This window comes from Patella vulgata, chromosome 3, assembly GCF_932274485.2.
Source record: "Patella vulgata chromosome 3, xgPatVulg1.2, whole genome shotgun sequence".
In the NCBI taxonomy this organism is placed as follows: domain Eukaryota; kingdom Metazoa; phylum Mollusca; class Gastropoda; family Patellidae; genus Patella; species Patella vulgata.
In genome coordinates this window covers 59,615,313-59,622,745 of record NC_065881.2, presented here as the reverse complement: position 1 = coordinate 59,622,745, position 7,433 = coordinate 59,615,313, and the positions used below count along the sequence as shown (strand labels likewise).

Sequence of the window (7,433 nt, the reverse complement as noted above, 5' to 3'; positions counted from 1 at the left end):
ACATCATTGAAAGGGTAACGCACAAATTTAAGAACTCGGGCATATAAGATGAAACGTAGAGGCGAGTGTAATAAGAGCTACGTTCAGAACTGGACTAGCGGTTTCCGAGAAATGGGGGTTATCACACATTTCATGTGGCACGATTACAGACCGCAATTATGAACCGATTTACATGAAACTTACAGAATATGATAACATTTATTATATCTCAGAGTAGCTAAAATTTTGACCACTTCCGGTTAGCGGTTTTCGAGATATCAGGTTACCACACATTTCATGTGGCACGGATACAGACCACAATTATCAATCGATTTCAATGAAACTTGCAGATTATAATAACATTAATTATATCTCAGAGTAGCCAAAATTTCGACCACTTCCGGTTAGCGGTTGTCGAGATATCAGGTTACCACACATTTCATGTGGCACGACTACAGACCACAATTATCAACCGATTTCAATGAAACTTGCAGATCATAATTACCTTAATTATATCTCAGAGTAGCAAACATTTCGACCACTTCCGGTTAGCGGTTTCCGAGATATCAGGTTACCACACATTTCATGTGGCACGGCTACAGACCACAATTATCAACCGATTTCAATGTAACTTGCAGATTATAATTAGTTTAATTATATCTCAGAGTAGCTAAAATTTCGACCACCATTTCCGGTTAGCGGTTTCCGAAATATCAGGTTACCACACATTTGATGTGGCACGGCTACAGACCACAATAATCAACAGATTTCAATGAAACTTACAGATTATAATTAATTTAATCATATCTCAGAGTAGCCAACATTTCGACCATTTCCGGTTACCGGTTTCCGAAATATCGACCACTTCCGGTAAGAGGTTTCCCCGATATCAGGTTACAACACATTTCATGTGCCACGGCTACAGACAATTATCAATATCTCAGAGTAGGCAAAATTTCGACCACTTCCGGTTAGCAGTTTCCAAGATATCAGGTTACTACACATTTCAGGTGGCATGGCTACAGATCACAATTATCAACCGATTTCAATGAAACTTGCAGATTATAATAGCTTTAATAATATCTCAGTGTAGGCAAAATTTGGACCACTTCCGGTTAGAGGTTTCGGAGGCACGGCTACAGACCACAATTATCAACCGTTTTTAATGAAACTTGCAGAATATGATAACATTAATAATATCTCAGAGTAGGCAAAATTTCAACCACTTCCGTTTAGCAGTTTCCAAGATATCAGGTTACCACACATTTCATGTGGCACGGCTACAGACCACAATTATCAATCGATTTCAATGAAACTTGCATTTCGACAACTTCTGGTTAGCGGTCTGAGATAGGTTACCACACATTTCACGTGGCACGGCTACAGATCACAATAATCAATCGATTTCAATGAAACTTGCAGATTATAATTACTTTAATAATATCTCAGTGTAGCCAAAATTTCGACCATTTCCGGTTACCGGTTTCCGAAATATCAGGTTACCACACATTTCATGTGGCACGGCTACAGACCACAATTATCAACCGATTTCAGTGAAACTTGCAGATTATAATAAATTTAATTATATCTCAGAGTAGTTAAAATTTCGACCACTTCCGGTTAGCGGTTTCCGAGATATCAGGTTACAACACATTTCATGTGGCACGACTACAGACCGCAATTACCAACCGATTTCAATGAAACATGCAGATTATCATTACGTTAATAATATCTCAGAGTAGGCAAAGTTTCGGCCACTTCCGGTTAGCGGTTTCCGAGATATCAGGTTACCACACATTTCATGTGGCACGGCTACAGACCACAATTATCAACCGATATCCATGAAACTTATAGAATATGATAACATGAATAATTTCTTAGAGTAGACAAAATTTCGACCACTTCCGGTTAGCGGTTTCGGAGATATCAGGTTACCACACATTTCATGTGGCACGGCTAAAGACCGCAATTACAAACCGATATCAATGAAACTTGCAGATTATAATAAAATTAACAATATCTCAGAGTAGGCAAAATATCGACCCCTTCCGGTTAGCGGTTTTGGAGATATCAGGTTACCACACATTTAATGTGGCACGGCTACAGACTGCAATTACAAACCGATTTCAATGAAACTTACAGAATATGATAACATTAATAATATCTCAGAGTAGAGAAAATTTCGACAATTTCCGGTTAGCTGTTTCCGAGATATCAGGTTACCACACATTTCACGTGGCACGGCTACAGACCAGAATTATCAACCGATTTCAATTAAAATTGCAATTTATAATTACTTTTATAATATCTCACAGTAGACAAAATTTCGACTACTTCCGGTTAGCGGTTTCGGAGATATCAGGTTACCACACATTTCATGTGGCACGGCTACAGACCGCAATTATAAACCGATTTCAATGAAACTTGCCGATTTAGTTAACATTAATAACATCTCAGAATAAGAAAAATTTCGCCCACTTCCGGTCAACGGTTCCCGAATTATCAGATTACCACACATTTCATGTGGCACGACTACAGACCACAATTATCAACCGATTTCCATGAAACTTACAGATTATAATTAGTTTAATCATATCTCAGAGTAGCTTAAATTTCGACCACTTCCGGTTAGCGGTTTCCGAGATATCAGGTTACCACACATTTCATGTGGCACGGCTACAGACCACAATTATCAACCGATTTTAATGAAATTTACAGATTATAATAACTTTAATAATATCTTAGTGTAGCAAAAATTCGACCACTTCCGGTTAGCGGTTTCCGAGATATCAGGTTACCACACATTTCATGTGGCACGGCTACAGACCACAATTATCAACCGATTTTAATGAAATTTACAGATTATAATAAATTTAATAATATCTCAGTGTAGCCAAAATTTCGACCACTTCCGGTTAGCGGTTACCGAGATATTAGGTTACCACACATTTCATGTGGCACGGCTACAGACCACAATAATCAACCGATTTCAATGAAACTTGCAGATTACAATTACTGTAATAATATCTCAGAGTAGCCAACATTTCGACCATTTCCGGTTACCGGTTTCCGAAATATCAGGTTACCACACATTTCATGTGGCACGGCTACAGACTACAATTATCAACCGATTTGAATGAAACTTGCAGATTATAATAAATGTAATTATATCTCAGAGTAGCCAAAATTTCGACCACTTCCGGTAAGAGGTTTCCGCGATATCAGGTTACAACACATTTCATGTGGCACGGCTACAGACCACAATTACCAACCGATTTCAATATAATAATATCTCAGAGTAGGCAAAATTTCGACCACTTCCGGTTAGCGGTTTCGGGGATATCAGGTTACCACACATTTCATGTGGCACGTCTACAGACTGCAAATATCAACCGATTTCAATGAAACTCTCAGATTATAATTACATTAATAATATCCCAGAGTAGGCAAAATTTCGACCACTTCCGGTTAGCAGTTTCGGAGAAATCAGGTTATCACACATTTCATGTGGCACGGCTACAGACCGCAATTATAAACCGATTTCTATGAGATATTATTAATATCATTATAATCTGCAAATTTCATGGAAATCGGTTGGTGATTGCATTTCTATTGCAGCAACTGTCCGCACTTATGCCGATTACCTGCAATTTTCGAACAAAATCTAGTTTTTCACGTCTTAATCCCTATTATATAATCATTTAGTCATTTAATCTTTAACCATTTAGTTAAAGGAACAAAACCAAAAGATCACGCGAGATATTGATAATTCCCCGACTTGAATTCAATCGGGTACTTTATATTCTGGAAACATTGTCACTTATCCAAATATATCGAATCGTCATTAGTTTCAAAAGAACTCAATTTTCCCTTGAAAAATGGTAGCTAACATTGCTTAAAATTTACGAAAAACATTAACAAAATGCCCCCCCCCCCCCCGCCCCCTCCGAGAGAGAGAAAGAGAGAGAGGGGTTTAACGTCCACTCGACACCCACTAGTTCATTTCGGGACTAAATATCGTTCAAGTTCATTTCAATAATTCGCTTGCGCGTAGGGGTCTTTAGCAATGGGAGGAAACCGGAGGAGCCGGAGAAAAACCCACGAGGTTGGACAGGCCACCCTACTCCTTGGTACGTACAACCGGGGAATCGAAACCACGCCAGTTGACTCAATGACAGATCTTATGATACAATGTGCATGCGCTAACCATTCGGCCACCCAATCCCCAGAGAGACACAGAGAGAGAGGGGAACTAAAATGCGCGTAGGGGTCATTAACAGCGGGGGGAAACTGGAGAAAAACCCAAGAGGTTGGACAGGCTACCCTACTTCACGTACAAAGTGGGAATTGAAACCACGCACTTGCACCAATGACAGGCCTTATGATCTAATGCGCGCGTATTAGATATTTCGCCCCCACCCGATATTTGTTTCAAATAACCAACCAAATGAAATGACCAGAGAATAACGTCCCATTTTCATATCAACCGGGCCAATAAAGACGGGCATACGTCATACAGTGACAGCATCGTTGTGTTTAACTCTTCATGCAATTCCAAATGCCCAGTTTTCTTTACCCCCCTTTTTCTGTTCAACCCAAACGACTAGACGTTGTTCCCTGCCAGGCCTGCGCCACTGGAAACTTCCATGCTTTTATTAACACACATCACCTGAATTATAACAAGGGGAACCCACGTCCGTTATCCCGATCAATTTTCTCGGCCAAAAGGATGTGGGCGGTAAGTGCTAAGTGATAAGACCGCTCAATTTTTAGTCATAAGTCACGAGATGTAAACATGGCTAGCGCTAATCCCAACCCTAAACCTAACCCTGGACCTAGCCCCAATGCTTACCCTAACCCACAATCTCGCCAACAATCACGTGACCTAATCTTATTTACATCTCAGCGACCTTGACAAAAAAAATTAAGCTGGCCTTAACTTTTAGATTTAGCCGCGTAGTCTGTTAACAGCTTGAAGCTTCGCCTTTATCGTGCACTCGAATAAAAAAACCACGCAACTCACTCCACCACCCTTCTCCCCAGTTGCTAAAAGCAAACTCACCCCAACTCTATTTTCATCGCCAACATTTGACAAGTCTGACCCGGAATTATAATGAAATACATTTATATTTTCTATCTGGATAACACTAGCAGATTTAACAACCCATTTTGTCTTGAAATAAATTAAACACTGTTTATAATTTGCGTATTATTTTATTAACGTATCATTCATTTTATACGTATGCTTATTTCTTGCCTAAACCACTAAGAAGTCCACTTGTTAGTCCACTTGTTAGTCCACCAGAGCCACCCAGCAAGCCACCTGAAATGTATTAAATGTATATTATCATGTAAATAGTCAGATTGTTAAACTTGCTGGACAACGGACTTGATATCAATTAATTGTGACCTGTCTCCTTATTGATGTGACGTAATAAGGTAATTAAACTTGCTGGAATGATCTACTTATTATCATGAACAGAGAAGTTAGGGCCAATTATGCAAGTTCGGTAGAAAGGCTGAAGTCACCGGTTTGCCAATTTAGTTGAAATTAAAGTTATGGTCAATTGTGCAAGTTAAATAGAAAGGCCTCGCTAAAAAGAAAAGAATTTAAGTGAACATACGTCACCGTTTTTCAATGATGTAAAACTTGTACATTTCTAATAGGTAACATTTACTTAAATTGGATCAAAATTGATTCTTGGCATAGTTGGTAATTGTTTAATACTCTTTATGATTTATTTACAGGTATCAATTTGATATTATTATTATATATTTTAAGTTTTAGTATATTTTTATAAGTCCATTTCCCTGATGGAAAGTACTTAATGGTTACTTTATATAATTTAAGAGGCAAATCAATTCAAAGGCTTTTAATTTCATGTGCAAAACATAGCCATTCTAGAACAGGGGAATACAAAAGTGGGTTTCGTACAAAAAAGGCTCAAAGTTAGGACCAATTGTGCAAGTTAAGTAGAAAGGCTTAAGTCCCTGGGTTACCATATAGTTGAGATTAAAGCTGATAGACATTCTAAATTTACTTCTATTCTTCTATTCAACGAGAAAACTAAAACTATGGGGGGAATGTCTCTACCGGTATTTATTAAAGACCCTTAAGCTGAACATAAAATTGCTTTCTTTCTATAAACAACTGCTTTTTCGCAATATAACTAAATTCTCCTGTAATCCTTAACCAAATTATCGTTCGAAATGATATAGAAACTGTTGAGCACAGAGCGAGTCATTTTAGATGTCTTATTTTATGTTTGGCCAATATCAAAGAGTTGTAGTTATTTTACGTTATACTTACCCAGATTAAGACTACCAGATCCACCAAGATTTAGAGCTCCATTAAGGTTTAGGTTCAGGAGTTCTTCAAGATTAATCATTGCTTCTATTCCCAAAAGATCAATTGATATGCCTTCGCCCTCACCCTGTAGTATAGTCTGAACCATTGCCACAAAATTAACACTTCGTTCATCAACAGACAACACACCGTCACCTGTAAGATATATGTACATAAATCATATTATCTCGAGAACATACTCCCTCTCTCTCTCTCTCTCTTCTCTCTCTCGCGGTGAAAAGATCAAACATTAAACGTTAATGTAATTCAATTTGGTTAAAACTCTTACCGTCAGTATCAAATTGTGCTACAATCTGATTTGCAAGGGCTGTGTCTATGTCAAGCCCCACTGCCAATTGCGCAGCCGAAACCATATTCACCTGAGCTTCAGTATTTTGAGCCAGAACCATGGCCAGGGTTATTACCAATAAACAAAACATCCTGTAATAGAATATGTAAGCTACGTCAACTCCTCAAACGAGAACTGGTATCAGGTATAATGGACAGAATAGGAATACCTTGTATCGTATACAAAACTCATCACTAATTGTAACTAAGTAGAGCGATAGTTTGAAGCTAGATTTACATAACATAAACAATTTTAAAATGTATTTAACGGTAATTTATTTATATAATATTCAATCTTACCTGTTGATTGTAGATCTGTATACAATAGGGATACTGTTCTATGTTATATTCTGTGCCCACTTTTATAGTAAATCAAGTGATAAACAATATAATTACCTATCTGTAGATTTCACATATCAAATCAGGAAACAACACCTATCACTAACCTGTGTGATTTGGCGTTTTATTACAACTAAAACCATTCAAATCGGGATCGTCCCGTTATTCCCCCTCCACTCCCGCTATTGTTCTCATGGTAGGAGTAGTCAAGCATGGAGATTATCAAATACTAAAGGGATTAAAACTACAGCCCGCTTCACAAAAATGTGGTTTACGACAAAAGTGAAACTCGACGATAAACCGAGGTCCCGTGTACACATTGGGTGCTCGTAAAAGATCCCTTGGCATTTGGAATTCGATATAAGAATAGGTTGTAGCACCGCCGTCCGGGTAAAATGGCCCTCATAACGCACTGTATGGC

General features: G+C 38.2%; 1 long non-coding RNA gene across 1 annotated transcript; it reads right to left on the bottom strand.

Annotated features, from left to right (window-relative positions):
* Positions 1-5,173: 5,173 nt before the first annotated feature.
* Positions 5,174-7,110, bottom strand: LOC126816779 (uncharacterized). The gene is made up of 4 exons (XR_007678588.2): positions 6,974-7,110; positions 6,615-6,766; positions 6,290-6,481; positions 5,174-5,302 (listed from the first exon to the last, which is right to left on the bottom strand). It is a non-coding gene; the product is annotated as an uncharacterized LOC126816779 (long non-coding RNA).
* Positions 7,111-7,433: the final 323 nt, after the last annotated feature.